The following is a 16426-nucleotide window of genomic DNA, read 5'->3' as shown; positions in this document are numbered from 1 at the left end:
GGTATATTTAAATTACCTAACAAATTGTATTAATTATTAAGTATATGGTGGTCTTTGTTAAAATGATTAACCTCTAGTGATTAGTTTTACCAAAATTATCCTCCTGGGACTGATCTTGCAAACTATTTACAAAAAAGGGGCTAAACATGTACATTTGAAACTGATTTGGGGCTTTAGGACTTAACTTGTTTGGTTTTTCTTGAGGAGGGGCTGATTCTGTTTAAGTTGAATGTAGCTTTGACCTGCTTTGACCTTTGACTGAGTCAAAATCGAATGTGCATTTATCACTTTGAAACCTCGGATGATGATCGTCATTCATGGGTCTTGCATCGGGTGGGGGGACGAGTGACGCCCGGCGAATACACACCTCCGGTGTTGGTTCGAAATAGGAAGGGGGAATCGAACGCAGGGCTCGATTAGCGGAGATATCAGTCGACCCGTCTTTGATCAGCAAAACAGAAGAACGGATCGAAGGCAGTGAACAACAGGGTAGAGGACTGTTTGATGATTGTTTCGAAGGAAGAGGAGATCAACGGCAGCAAAGTGACTCGGTAGTGGGAATCGATCCCAAAGAGTAATACAAGAGGTTGATTATCGAGCAACTATAAATGAGGGAAAAAGGATCTTCGATCCTTAGTCTTCGTCTTTATCTGATCAGAGAGGAAAGACGAACAGAAGCAGCGAGAGGCAGATCAAGCGTGCTCCAACGGTTATTGGTTGCCTCATTTGTCCGAAAGGAAACGCGAAAGAAAAGGGGAGGGGTCCGACGCTCCTTTTTTGGTCGAACCTCCGTCATCGACAATCATGGATCGCGTGGATGGGGTGTTCGGTGGTCACGCAGCCGCGAGGAGGGAAAGGCATCTTCGGTGCTTGACTGGACCGAAAAGAAGAGGAAGATAAGAATGAAAGCGGCTGTTAACCACAGGTAACGAAGTTCTTTGCTTTTGCTTTTGTTTGTTCTTGATAGAAATCAATGAGGGTGCCAAATGGATGTTTTGGTTGTGGCGTGTGTTTGGTTTCAATGTTCAACATGGGAAGAGGGAAACATGGGCGGTGATTAGGTAGTTTCTTTGAGTTCACAGGGGGTTTGGATTGTTGTTCACATTGACAGGAACAATGGAGTAAAGAGAGAGGCTGTTGCTCATTAGCTCACCGGGAAACCACAAGAAAACCACCTCCAATGGAGGTGTTCTTAGTTGTGCATCGAAACAGAAAGAAATGAGGGAAGAAAGATAGAGTGTGAGGGAATATTGAGTGAATTTTGTGTGATCAAAAATAGATATTTAGAATACTTTTGTGGTACTTTGTAATCTATAATTTGATCTCGAAAGTACATTGCAGGATTGGTTTCCATTTGTGCATGTGGGTGTTTGTGTGTGTGATGTATTGGATATGTATTTGTTTAATTCTTCTTGTATTCTTGGTTCTTCTAACTTCATATACATATATGTATTTGTGTGTATTTGTTTAAGATTTTGAATGCAATAATGCATATGCACAATACTTATACACTCCTCATACATATACTACATAAATGTACATGATTTTTGAAATATTGAATTATTTTATCATTAAGATTCGCAAACATCGAATTTGATTCTCAAACCATTTTCGACATGAATTACGAATAGTAGAAACCATGTAGAAGTCAAAATTTTAAGGTTTCACGCTCAACCAGTACAATTTTATGGTTTTTCATGTCACTGTTTCCCTATTGTAATTTAATGTTTAAAATGAACTCGGATGAAAAATCATAAGTCTTTCAGTTCATAATATATAAATTTTGAGCAATTAATTGTAATATGGTTTAAACTTATTTAATAAACATTAGTGTATCGTACATTTTGTCTAGATTGTAGCAACACTTACGGTAACTGATTGTCCATAGTTGACCTAATTTGTGAATTGTTACATAACTAAACTAATTTAAATAAATTAAACAAATTAATAAAGTTGTGAAACAAATAATTAAAAGATACGTTCGTTTAGAATTCGAATCTCCTTATGATTATGTTTAATTCATTCAAGTGCAATGGAACTTTCATAGATATTCACTAATTTCAAATTTGATTAACTTAATACTAATATCATTAATCCTATGACTAATGCATCTACCAGCAAGGATAGGTTTTCTAGACTCACTCTATCTATCTATTCATATTTTATAATTGAGTAAATTACATGAATGGTCCCTATGGTTTAGTGTAATTTGCGTATTTGGTCCCTAACTTCTTTTTTTAACTCGGAAGGTCTCTATTGTATGTTTTTATTACGCGTTTGGTCCCTGTCTTACCTAAAATGACTATTTTGGCCTTGATTTTTAATTTATATTAAATAAATACACCCCCAAACCCACCTCATCACCTTACCTTACCTACCCTATCATTTTTTCATATTTAAATAATAGTTTTTTAGGTAAGACAAGGACCATACGCATAACAAAAACAAACAGTAGAGACCTTCCAAGTTAAAAAAATAAATTAGGGACAAAACGTGCAAATTACCGCAAACCATAAGGACTATTTGTGTAATTTACTCTTTATAATGACTTAACATATCTGATTAGTCCCATGCTTAGCGACAACCTCTCAAATTGTCCAAGTTATTTGATCAATCACAAATACTAATAGCGATCTTATTATGTTTAACTTAAGTATCTCTGCACTAGTAACCTTATTATGTTTAACTTAAGTATCTCTGCACTAGTAACCTTATTATGTTTAACTCTCTACACTAGTAACCACATACGCTCTTGACTTGGTTTTCCATCTTTGACAAATTAATAAACAATGTGATTTAAGACACATAATCTCAACCTAACCATAAATCATGCACTCAGTTACATAAAACATGAAAAAAAACATTATCATTACTCATAGATCTTTAGTTAACAATTAACACAATATATTAAATAACTATCGAAATCATTTCAATGAGCTAACAAATAATCAACTTTCATCATCTACATAAAAAGTATATGGAATTGTCGCAAAACTAAAATTAAATAATTGAAATAAACTTAAAAGTTAAACATATTGCATTAAAGTAAATGTGTATTGAAAAGACTTTTCTTTTTTTATATGGACTTCAAACAATTGTAACTTTAGGTTTTTGTACCTCCTCTTTCTTCTCATAATACAATATTGAAGCTTAATTTATACTAATATGTAACCACCTTATATTGCGGCACGACAATATATTTGCGACACAAATTACAAAATCTTCAAAAATGTTCAAATTTTCTATTATTCTAGAAATATCTTTGTTTAAATCTTGTTTAATCTTGAAGCTATGAATTTCTTCTATAATACACTCTAAATATGTTCTATTTTATATTTTATTCCTTATATTTTGAAAAAGGCAAACATATTTCCTTTCAGAATCAAATATTTATTAAAATATATAGAATAGTATTAAATATGTTCATTAAAATATATACAATTTATGACATATCTAAATACACCGCACCTGGCTTTTTGTAATCCTGGAGCAACTTATTATTAAATCTACTAATTCTGAAGATAACCTGTAATTTAAATCCTCTAGATATATTCAATTTTAATGTGAATATTTGTGTATAAAGCCTAATAACTTTCTCAACTTTAAATACACACAATCTTCATAAATGATAACTACTTAGTACGAAAAATACGCACTTTTGCATCCCTTTGAAAATACACTTTTAATAAAGACATTCAATTTCAATGTTATATATATATATATATATATATATATATATATATATATATATATATATATATATATATATATATATATATATATATATATATATGGGTGACAATCTCGACCCAACCCGTAACCCGACACGAAAATAAGCGGGTTAGGGTTGAAATTTCTGACCCGCCAACCCACCAACCCATTAACCCGTTTATTTAATGGGTTGGGTTACGCGTCTAGGTTCGTGGGTCAACCCGCCAACCCGCCTAATATATTTAATTATCTATTTATTTTAATTTTTAACAGTCTAAGATGATATTATACTATTATTTTCTATTTATCGTATCCTTAAAACTTTTCTTGAATGTTTTGATATTTATAGTTTTATTTGGATGTTTATGACTTTATGTTTAATGTTTATGACTTTTATACTTCATTTTATTTGGATTTTTCAATTTCATCTTAAAATGTGTTGCTTATTAAATGGGTTATATGGGTTGGGTTTGACCCATTAACATAAAAAAAAAAAAAAAAACCTACACCCATTCTCGTCGTTTCAAAATCGACCAATCTTCTCAACTATTTTCAAACTCGAAATCATTTCTATCGATCTTTCCTCTTGTTTCAGACTTTCAAAAATCGATCATTCCTATTGTCTCTAAGGATTCATGAATTCCTACTTTTGTCTAGACATAGAAATTTGAATTCCAACTCAAAAAATAACTCAAGTAAGAAATTAATTCTCATTATCTTAATCTACTATGTAAATTATATTTTTTCAACATGTTAATGTGTTATGTTAGTCTTTGAATGTTTTATGTTGATGTATAAAATTACATTGTTATTCTATTATTCGGGTTACTTGAGTTATAGAATCCTAATATAGTTTATTCAGTTTTTCCAGTTATATTAGGTCATTAATCATTTTGTACATGTTATTCAGGTTATTTGGGTTATAACCGAACCGAACCGATTAATACTCGAATCGAACCGAACCCGTATCGGTTAATCTGTTCGGTTTTCGATTCATGCAATTACCCTTATTCACTTTTCGGGTTATTCGGGTTCGGTCCGGTTCCAACCCGAATAACCTCCATATATATATATATATATATATATATATATATATATATATATATATATATATATATATATATATATATATCCATTTAATATTTCAATTTGAGATACCACCATCCAACATTTCCTAGGTAAATATCTTTCTGGATATATATATTGCATATCATGCCAAATTTACTAGCTTTAACTCATTACTTTCTATGAGAGATTTTTGGATACATGTTATTACTCCTCCTAAAGACCATTAAAAGATGTCCATGACTTTCTATGGTGATATATATATATATATATATATATATATATATATATATATATATATATATATATATATATATATATATATATATATATATATATATATCGAATTGTTTTATTTGTTCCAAATGTCACAAAATGATTTATCCTTTAAAGCTTAACTAGAAATTTTTTTTAAATTTTTGCACATTTATCATACTCCGTATTTCTAACTTTCTTTCCTTCCTTTGTAATCCATTTGGAACTAGACATCAACCCTTATTGATTAAATAACGTTTTAGGTTAGGTAAATTTCAGTAAACAATGCAAGATTTATAACATTCCTTATACTTGACAAGTTTATAGTTTTGTTTCATGATTTCACTAAAGTTAGAAAGTCACACATATACTATAACATATCTATTAACTATAACGTTTTTTATTCCGCATTATATATCATAAGTTGATAACCAAAATTTTTGAAATTCTTGATTAATTTACATACTATAATCAATTAGTGGCGAGAATTATCATTCGCGTCTAGATTTTCAACATCAATGGGAAAATGGTTAAGATAGTAATATTCTTTACTTGATTTGCTAAACTAGAAGAGATATGCAAACATAAGAGAATACTTAGTACTTGAAACTTATAAATACTATATTTTAGATAAACTATTATTTTTAAAATTAGTATGGTATTATTATTTTTTATGGAACAAAACCCACACTTGTATGAGATCAAAAGTGAAAAATAAAATCAAAATACCTAATAGCATATGATATTGTCTTAACCATAATGAAATAAGAAAGAAATTTTATTTCAAGCAACATGCAGATAAAAAAAAATGTATTAAAAGCAAACATCAAAATCAAACAATTATCAAATCAATTTTCATATTGAGGCGCATTTGGGACTTGGTAGGAGAAATCGCAATAGTAAGGATATGACCCATATGGATTGTGAAATGGTCCAAACTGCTCAGAGGTTGAACCAGGTTGAACCAATCTGATATCCATACCACCACTGCATTCGGTCATCTCCTCTACCCATATGATTTTTTTGAAGATCTAGAATGTTCCCCATGTACCCTAATTGGGCATATGCCATGTGCAATTGCTGACTGAAGATGACAATGAGATTTCTCCCTCACTATACTCCAAGTTATTATTTATGTGACTTCTTCCCTTTTTACTCTCATCTCTTGTCTCGAACTACACCTCCTCATCCTCATCTTCATCTTCATATTCTCCCATTTAACCATCTTTAGCCATAATCCAACTCCCTAAGTTCTCTAGATCTTGTTTTAAATTTCCCATATCCTGCAAATATTTTTCACTCATAAATGTTCCCGATATGGCATTAAGGCTTCTTACTACTTTAGGTCTAAGAAAACCAAAGTGCCTAGCTAGTTTGGTGACAATATGGCAAACTTGAAAGGATTTGGTTGAGCTTCCTTTTTTCATCATGTAATTTGCTAAATGGAAAGCAATGTTTGCATTTTTTTAGATATCATGCACTAAAGAGGGAGAACGTTTAATTCATTGACTTTATCAAACTCATCTCTTTAATGGAAACAAGTCACAATGAGGCGATTGAGTAAAAAGTGCATTAGTTTACGGATTTGAGGGGCTTTATTTTTCTTGGTTCATAAGAGTGTGCAACAATTTGGTTACATAATTCTTCTTCAAAGTAGTCAGGAGGACCAAATTTGTAAGCTTTGGTGAAGAAAGCCAAGAAATTACTTCTTTGGGTTTCTTCATACTTATATATCTAGAATTCCAAATTCCACCAAGCTCAATGTTCTCATGACACCACTCAATCTAAATGTCATGCAATGATGTGTAGTTACTTGGATATTTGGGTTGAATTTAAAGGTCGTGAAAAACTCTATACACCATTCCTTATAGGTTTTTTCACAAATATTCAAAAAGGTTGATCCACCCATTACACCAAAAGGCTCCCTCTTCATCATCTTGGTAGTATTGCACCAAGTATTCCTGTAGGGCCTCATAAAGCCCCACTTGCTCCATTTCACTCCAATTTATTGCATAATGGGAAAGAACTCTTCTAGCTTGCATGATCATACATGTAACCTTTTCCTTGTGAGACCAAAATGTTTTGGATAGATGTCTCTTTTCCTCTTTGAGGCCCCGTAGAGATGATTCTGAACAAGCCAATTGATTAGAATTATCCAAATGAGAATTAAAATTTTATCTATATGAAATCGCGACGAGATATAGGATCGTGTGGTGAATATCGGTTGGAAAATTTCAATAGATCCTTCTTTGATCAACTTAATATATATATATATATATATATATATATATATATATATATATATGTATATATGTATATGTCAAGGGTTTCTTATTAAGGTTTTTTTTATGACATACAATTATGATTTACTTACAAGAAATCAATTAGCTCATCAATTTTTCATATGAAAGAAAAGGTTCAAGAGTTATAGGGCAATTCTTCCAAAATTAAACATAAATTTTCACTCAAAGATGAAATATAGATGTTAGATTGTTACTTTCTTGAAGAAAATTGAAGGAAAAGTTAGAAAAGAATTTTGGTGGAGGGAATGAAATAAAAGAAGAAGGAGCCTAGGGTTTTTTAGTTTTGTCGAGAGGAAAATAGTGGCAAAATAAGTTTGTCGCGGTGCAGAAATCGTGTGAACCGGATTTTATTACTTGGGCTTAGGAATATGTTTTGTGTTTATAGTTTTAATATATCTTAATGTTATTCTATTATCTAAGGGACATAAAAATATTATTATACATAAATCAATTGGATTGCCTCCCGGAAGCACTTCTTTTGAGAGTCGAAATCTGGACTCTTTATATCCTAGGGTTATGTTAGTTTTTAGATAGAGTAATATCTTTCTCGTCTCCAAGATCGTTTTCTCTTATCTTCTCATCGTATTGTTTGAGTCTATGTCCATTTACATTGATGTTATTGCCTTCTTTTCCAATTAATTCAACTAGACTGTGAAGAAATACTTCATTTACTATATAAGGTCAAGTCCATCGAGATTTTCATTTTCCTAAGAATAATTTTAGTCTTCAATTATATAGAAATACTTTATCTTCACTAAAATTTATTGCCTATTTCTTAGTTTAGCATCATGCCATTTTTTAACTTTATCTTTGTAAGGTAGAGAGTTACAGTATGCTTTGTTTCGTAATTCCTCAAGTTGATTTAATTTAATTGAAGGATTTTATATGTTCCGGTGTCTATAGATTCTAAATTACAGTTTTTTGGACCCCAATACGCTTGTGTTCTATTTATATAGGAAAGTGACAAGAATTACTATAAACCAACCTAATTGGGGTCGTTCCTATTGTGCCTTTAAAAATTGTTCTAAATGCCCAAAGTGTGTTATCTAACTTGTTTGACCATTTATTTCGATTTGATCCTATTGATATTTTTAAAATTCTTTTTAATGCACTATTAGTTATTTCTGCTTCTCCATTTGTTTGCAGAAATGTGTTCCTCTTCATTTATTAATGCTCATAGTACAACAAATCTAGAGAATAACTTCTTTAGAAATTGAACTACTGTTCTAGCATCATTTTGTATTAATTTATAATATGAATTTATATTAAATATAACTATTTTTTAGAAGTATTATATCAATAACTAAAACAAAAAGTTAACAAAATACACAATACGTGTATCCCCGATTAGAAAAGACATAACAAAAAGCAAAAAAACATGTTTCAAACGAAAAAACACGCGCCATAACACGCCATAACGTGCCATGGCACGTCATATCACGCGTTGTGACACACCATGCCTAACACCAACGTTATGAGACTTTTTGTAACGACGAAGTCACGCTTCACGCCATGGCACACCTTGGCGCGCCTTTTAGAACACTGATCAATATAGATTTAATATTAATTTATCAAATTCATATAAAAAACTATGCTAGAATAGTAGTCCAATTTCTGACCTATATTAAACATAAATATAGATTTAATATTTATTTATCAAATGAATTTAATATGAATATAATATGAATTTAATATAAATTCATATTATAAATTAATACAAAATCGCCGCCTTACATCACACTCTGAAAAACTCCATGGCTCGCCGTGACTCGTTAAGCTTGAGGCTTAACCTTGACGTCACGCCATGCCTCACACCATTTAGAACCGTGATCTTGATTTTGTCTAGATATTGCTTGTCTAATCGAGAGAGATGGTTTACTGCTACATTTTATGTTCCCTTTTTATCTTGTATTTCTATGTTGCCTTCTCTTAATGATAGAATCCATCTTATTAATCATGGTTTTGATTATTTATTAAAGAGGTATTTCAAGGCAACTTGGTCGATAAAAACAGAAGTTTTTGACATAATTAGGTATGATCAAAATTTATCGAATACTAGCAATTCTTTTTTCAGTTGTAGTGTAATTTTCTTGTGCTTTGTGAACGATTTTGTGAGGTCCTATTTGGGAGCACAAAAGCCATAGCTCTTCTAAAATTTTGCAAGGATAGGATGTCTTTGAATTGGGGTTTAAGAACTATAAGATGACACACATATTTGATAAAGTGTACTCAGTATTTTTATTATTATTATTATGACACTAAGGACATCTCCAACCCACCCCCAAACTCCATTTTCTCCATTTCTTCCCCCATTTCTCTTCAACCGTAGCCGATTTCAATCTCCATTTTTTGAGATATGAATAGTATTCCTCCATATTTGAGGGAATACTATTCATATCTCAAAAAATGGAGTTGAAATTTTGGTTGGTGATTTTAGTCCCTCTCTTTTTATTTTATACATTTCTAGTTTATTTTTATTTATTAATTATAATTTAAATGCAATATTTAATATTTCTAATATTATGCTATATATAAATTTATATTAATTAAACATAAATATAGATTTAATATTTATTTATTGAATTCATATAAAAAAAACGAAATATATACTAAAAACTTGAAACACGATAACATAATTTATAACATATAGTAATCCAATATGTTTGTGATCTTGATATATTTATTATAAATATAATCTTATTTATTTAATAATTATTTATAATATATTAATAATTAATCTAAATTTATTATATATAAATATTTTATTTATGATAATATAATTTGTAATATTATTGTATTTAAAAAATATAATATATATTTGTTAAAATCTAATTAGTAAAGAGGTGTATTTGATAATATATATAAGTTATAAAAACGAAATATTCTAAGAATATACTTTTTGAGGTAAAAATAGGATTAAAATGAAGTAAGGTTGAAGATGAAACACTATTTATCCCATTTTTTTACTCTATTTATAGGGGGGAAAATAAAGATGGATTGGAAATAGTCTAAAACGGGACATAAAAAATGAGTGTCATAATTTGCATTTCATTAAAGACGTATTTTTTTGGTAGTGCATACAGGTAAAATAGATATTGTGTCTATGGAAAAATCCCACATATAAACCCAACAGGCTAGGGAGAGGTCTTATGATTTAGATACATCTTATGTAGGTAAAAATGGGTGTAACGCCCCACTTTCCTTTAATAGGTTTAATGTTATGGTTGTAAACATAATGATTACATCCAGTCATGATACCCAAAAAGTCGGCCCCAAACAAAAGCGTTTGTACATTTATTACAATTAAAAGAAGTCTTAACACCTGGTTTCCGAGTTTAACAAATGAAAAGAATACAATTAAAAGAAGTCTTAACACTTGGTTCCCGAGTTTAACAAATGAAAAGAAGAGAAGAGAAAAGAAAGTCATGAGAGAAAAGAAGAGAAAGGAAAGAAAAACAAATTTTTTTTGTGTTCCCGAGTTGGAGAGAAGTGGAAGGAAAATGAATTATTTTGTTCTTTCTTTTCAAATCCTCCCAAATTGGAAGGAAAGTTAGGATGGAAAGTGATCCTCTCATTTCCCTCCACTTCCCTCCTTTAATGAAACTCGGGAACACCAATTTCTTATATTTTTTTCTCATTTCCACCCATTTCCTTTTCTTTCTCTCGTTAAGTTGAACTCGAGAACGGGGTGTTAAGAAAAACATTACAAGGATAGCACAAAATAATATACTCATCCGTTCCAATATTATTGTCCACAGACAAAAACACATAGATTAAGAAAAGCATTAATTAGCACTAACTTTATTTAATAAAATGACAGTTTTGTTCTTACTTTGCATTTAATGTTCCATTAAATGCTTAGTTGGTTAAGTAATAATAAGGGGTATTTTGAGTCCATATCTTGAGCCCAATTGTTGAATTCATCACTATTCATTAATCAGAAATTTGAGTCCATATCTTGATATACGATTTTTTTTACATCTGGTTTATCATTCATCGGTAAGATTCGTGAATATCAACATAAATTTGAAATTTGTCGATTATATGTTCTGAATCATCGATTGATGGATTGTGCATCGTAATCGAGTTCTTGAACTTGAATCTTGATCATTGATGTCTCATTCGATTTTAATTTCAAGTTCACAGATTCCTAATTTTTTTTTGACAAATCGGTTCTTCACTCATGTTGTAATTTTTTTTGTTTGTTCTAAACAATAATCAATCATATTCTATCACCGATTTGGAATATTTGGTCTTTGTTGAGTATGATTCTGACCTAACAAGTGAAGAATTGAAAATTTTATTTGATTTTCAATGGCGATGTTGATGAACTCTTTGACGAACACAATGAATATGGCGATGTTGATGAACGAACATGATGAATTTGTTGATTTAGCGAGTTTAATCCAAAAATCTATTTGAGAAAAAGGATTTTGGTGTTTGACAATAATCGATTTTGGAAGTCAACTGTCAAAACGTCAAAATTGGAGCATCAATTTTTGGATAATCATCGTGAATGTCAAATCTTCAGAATGAATGATCGAATGGGTTTGGTTTGATTTTGAATTCTTACAGATTGTTAATCGATAATTTGGTTGGGTTTGACAATGAACTGGAAAAAGGTTTTGAGTAATCGATTTGAGGGTTGAAGTGAGAACAGATTGTCGATGCTTGGGTATCAAATTCGAATGGTTGTAAGCAGATGATGAATTGGAGTCGTAGGTTTGTGAATGAACATATGATGTATGTCGATTTGGGGTAATTTTGGATTTTGATCGTTGATTTACGAAGGGTTAATGATCGATTTGGGTTAAGATTCGTAGACTTGAATGTCGATCTTTGATTGTGGGTTTGGTGAACTGGAATCGACCTTAATTTTGATCGTTAGATACGAAGGTTTGGAACTGAGATGTGAAATCTTGAGTCGGTGGTCTCAATTAACGAAGGTTTAGTTAATTGTTTTCAAAGACTGTGATTGGTGATTTTGATTCGAAGGGTGTTTGGATTTTAGATTCGAAGGGTGTTTATGAATAATCTAAGGGTTGTTGCTTTGGGAAGAACTGTAAGGAACTGACTATAAGAAACAAACTATGAATGGATTGCAAAAACGAATGGTCTATTGCAAAAAGCGAAGGGTAATAGATGATTGAAAAAATTTTAGGTTCACATCAAAAAGCGAAGACCGGGAAGTTTTGGGCTTTATTTTCGAAGGGTATGAATTTACGAAGATGAGAGAGAAAGTGTCCGACACTTCGTACGTTTGGAGAAGAAAACAAATATTTTCGAATTGGGTCCCTGATCTTTTATCAAAGTGACTCAAACAGTCTAACTTCGAATGTTGGGGCAAGGCTTCGAATATTTTGGGGAATCTTCGTATGTTTGGAACACAAAGAGCAGAATTTTCAAAAATGGTCCCTGAAACTTCGAATTTTTGGCAGTTTGCACCCAAATTCGAAAAAGGACTGTTTTTTGCTGAAAATTGAAGAAAGTGCATTTCAGGCCCCTGCAGTTTGTGCAAATTGACGCTTTCTACCCAGCTTTGGAAAAGGGGGAGAGTTTTGCATATTTTGTTGTTTAGGGCGCAACGGGTCACTGCAGAATTTTGAAATTGACAATTTCTACCCAACTTTGAAATTTTTTGTCAAAGGCGATCCGTGAACGACAATAAAAATTGAATATTTTTTGGATTTTCCGGATTGAAGCACAAAGTTTATGCCACATGTTAAGGGGGAGTTTTGACACGAAAAATTCCGAATAGAGCACGTTCTTTTTCCTTTGGAGTTTTATAATCAAATTTCGATTATAAAAAGGGGGAGAAGTTTTATATGGAAATTCGAACTAGAATTTTTCATATTACGCGGATTTGAAGACCGAAATGATCTTGAAGTTTTCAAGCCTACGAGATGATGCAATTGGAAGTTCGGAAATGATGTATTCGAAATGGGTTTGGTTTTATTGAAGATTTTTGGGGTGTGTTTTTATGCGCAACTTTTTGGTGATTATTTGGAGTTTGGAATACTCTTAATCATTCGTTGCTGCTCGGATTGTATGGTCTCACATCCTAGAGCCCAAATTGAAGAGTCATGGAAGAATTGAAGATTGAAGTTCGTTTCGACATGTGTCACCTTTGAGGCTCGAACCACGTAGTGCTTGATTTTGGAAGATTTGAAGTGGGTCATTCATTCCTAACTTTGAGGGGGAGAATGTTGGGATACAAAGTTCTTCATTCATGACTTTGTAAATGTTTGACTTTTGTAAAACCCACTTGCATGTGGTGCTTTAGCCTTTAGACCCATTTGTTAGAGAGAGAGAGAGAGACATGTAAACGCCTCTATAAATAGTGGGTTTGTCCACTTGTAGAGGTGTGCTTGAGAGATGTAGAAGTGAGTGTGTAAGTGTGTGTTAATTATGTAGTCTAGATCTAGATCTTTTTTGTAACACCATATACATTCAATATATCTCTTAAACACCCAAATCACCATGTTCAATTGTGCAAGCTTTAATTCGGCATTTCAAACCATGTTCTTTGTCACTACAACGTTTAGCTTTTAGTTTTAACAAAACGCTTCGATTCTAAAAGCTACTTCATGTAGCGTTTAACAAAACGCTCCTGAGCTTTTGAAATCAATCTCCATAATTACCTTTAAAAATATATTTATTTATTTATTTATTTTTAATCAGTTGCCCTTTTATGTATTTTTATATATTTTAAAAGTTTGCAACTACTTTTGCCAAACATTCATATAACAAATAAAAGTTACAGCTTCCCGCTACCAGCTACCTGCTACCAGCTACCTGCTACCAGCTACCCGCTTCCAGCTAACAGCTACTTTTACCAAACACGCCGTTCTTCTTTCATTCTTCCCCCAACTTCTTTAATGCTCCCATTTAACAAGAAAAATACAACATTTGAGAGGAGTAACAAAGCTCAAAAAAAAGTTTTAACAAAAATGACTCTTTTATTTGTTATCTTAGAACAACTCAATTCCAACCTCAACTCTAGGTTTCCAATATGACCATACCGATGATATTACCTTACCCAATAGGTTATGTGGTAGTGACTCAATTCCCAAATCAATTTGATATCTCTAGTATGGACTTTCCAATAGTTCAAACCTATATAGGGATGAACTAGTTCCCAAAATAAACTTCTAAGTCAAGGAATGACTACTCTAACAGTGATGTTGGCCCTCCCAAGCCTAGTAACTCAAGGAGATGTAGTTCCAAACCCATCTCCCAACCGATGTCATGTCAACCATGAACGTATCATCAAGCCAAACTAATCAACCTGCAGTAAATCCTTTCCTAAGTCATATTCCTTCCATCGCCTAACATCTTACATTATCTAGACATGAGCACTTTCTTACCCCACTCAGTTCCTACAATATTATCCATAACTATACCTAAACTAGGACACGTACAACAACACTTTTACCATTCTACTTTAAGTATGGAGGTTTCCAATCTATATTACTACTAGTAACAATATAAAAAATCATCAACCTCTCCATTCATAGCCGAGATCGAACAATATCAATTACCTAAGGGTACCCATCTCTCAACTATGAAGTCGAATTGGATTTATAAACCCTAATGAGCATACTGATAATTATAGATAGATGATGAAGATATATTATCTTGACCCATAATTCTGGTGTACATAGTTTATCCCACATTGTATGGACCTACGAGGTCTTGGCTTAAAAGCCTACATCTAGGATGTATCGGGAATTTTGAGTGATGAGTTATTAATTAACTCTTTGATCGATTAGATCTTTGTAACAGGTATGCGATGAACGTAAAAACAGTAAACAAAACACAAGTATGAATCAAGATGTGTCGAATGATTAGATTACTCGATCCTCAGCAGAGCTCGACTAAGAACTTCCGCTGTAGAGGATTCTAGGGTTACAAAACAAGAACGATAAATTTTTTGAACAATAAATCTCTAATCATTACTAATCGTCCTCTCTTTCTTTAAGATGCATGCAAGCACCTATTTATACTAAACCCTACAAAACACACGGATAGACAGGCCCATACCGGAGATACATATTGGACTAGCTAACGAGCCCAATAGATGCAACACAAAATACGACCCAACAATCTCCCCCTTTGCGTCAAATTGGAGCGAGACTACTTCTTCTTCTTGCTTGGGCCAGCAGCGGGAACCTTCTTTGTTGTATCAAACAGACATGAGATAAGAGCAAGGATAGTCTGTTTGAACCGAATGTACCATTGAATCATATCATCAAAGTACTTTACATCATCCGCTGTGTTCTGCTTGCATCGATGGATGATCCCCAAAACGTGTTCCAAACAGGCAGTGGTGTAGAGATGTTTGTCTGCCAAGGCGAAAAGACATTTCTGTCCTTCGTTCCTGGTAAACATGACAGAGTTTCTCTTTGGGTCAATTTTCCCCATATGCATCATATTGAGATCACTGGCAGAGCCAACAGGAGATATGGTAGGTTTCTTCTTGAACACGCTCGCAATCTCCTGATCCATCAAAGCAACTTCCATGATATAGCATACAAGCATCCTCTTAAAGTGGTCGATGATCGGACCATATTCAGCTTCGTTTGTAAGAAGGATGTTGTGCAAGATAATCCAATCATGGGGATTAAGGTTGGGAAGATCTGCAAGTGAGATGGCATGTTCGGTCTTGGCAGATCCCCGTAGTACGTTGAACCGAACGTTGGTGAAGTTGCCTTCCCTGTACGGCTTCAGGACCCGAACATTGACGATTTTCTGAGCGCTCCAAGTCTGGTATTGGGGTTGAGCTTCCTTCAGATAAAATTCAATTAAGTCCCGATCAACCTTTGGATGAGGATGAGCGAACTCTGCAATGTTGGAAAAGGCATGAAAAATAAACGCCTTTCGGGTCAGTGGCATGTCGAACTGTGAGTCGACAGTGTTAGATCGATCTAAAGAGATCACAGGTTCTAGCCACAAGATACTTGGTGTGTCAATGGCTTCTTTAATCATCATCTCAAGAGTCCAAGGAGGAAAAAAAGCTTTCCTGCTCTCAAGAAGGTCGTGGGCTGTCACACCCCAAAACCAAGAACGGCGGAAACGTTCTGGGGCGGAGG

The 16426-nt window shown here is 32.7% G+C and overlaps 1 long non-coding RNA gene across 1 annotated transcript; it reads left to right on the top strand.

The window, feature by feature from the left end:
- Positions 1 to 322: 322 nt before the first annotated feature.
- Positions 323 to 1471, top strand: LOC145096851 (uncharacterized). The gene is made up of 2 exons (XR_013704131.1): positions 323 to 925; positions 1112 to 1471. It is a non-coding gene; the product is annotated as an uncharacterized LOC145096851 (long non-coding RNA).
- Positions 1472 to 16426: the final 14955 nt, after the last annotated feature.

This window comes from Lactuca serriola, chromosome 4 (assembly GCF_051521515.1).
Source record: "Lactuca serriola cultivar US96UC23 chromosome 4, Lser_US96UC23_V15, whole genome shotgun sequence".
Taxonomy (NCBI): Eukaryota; Viridiplantae; Streptophyta; class Magnoliopsida; order Asterales; family Asteraceae; genus Lactuca; species Lactuca serriola.
This window is presented reverse-complemented; position numbering and strand designations above follow the sequence as displayed.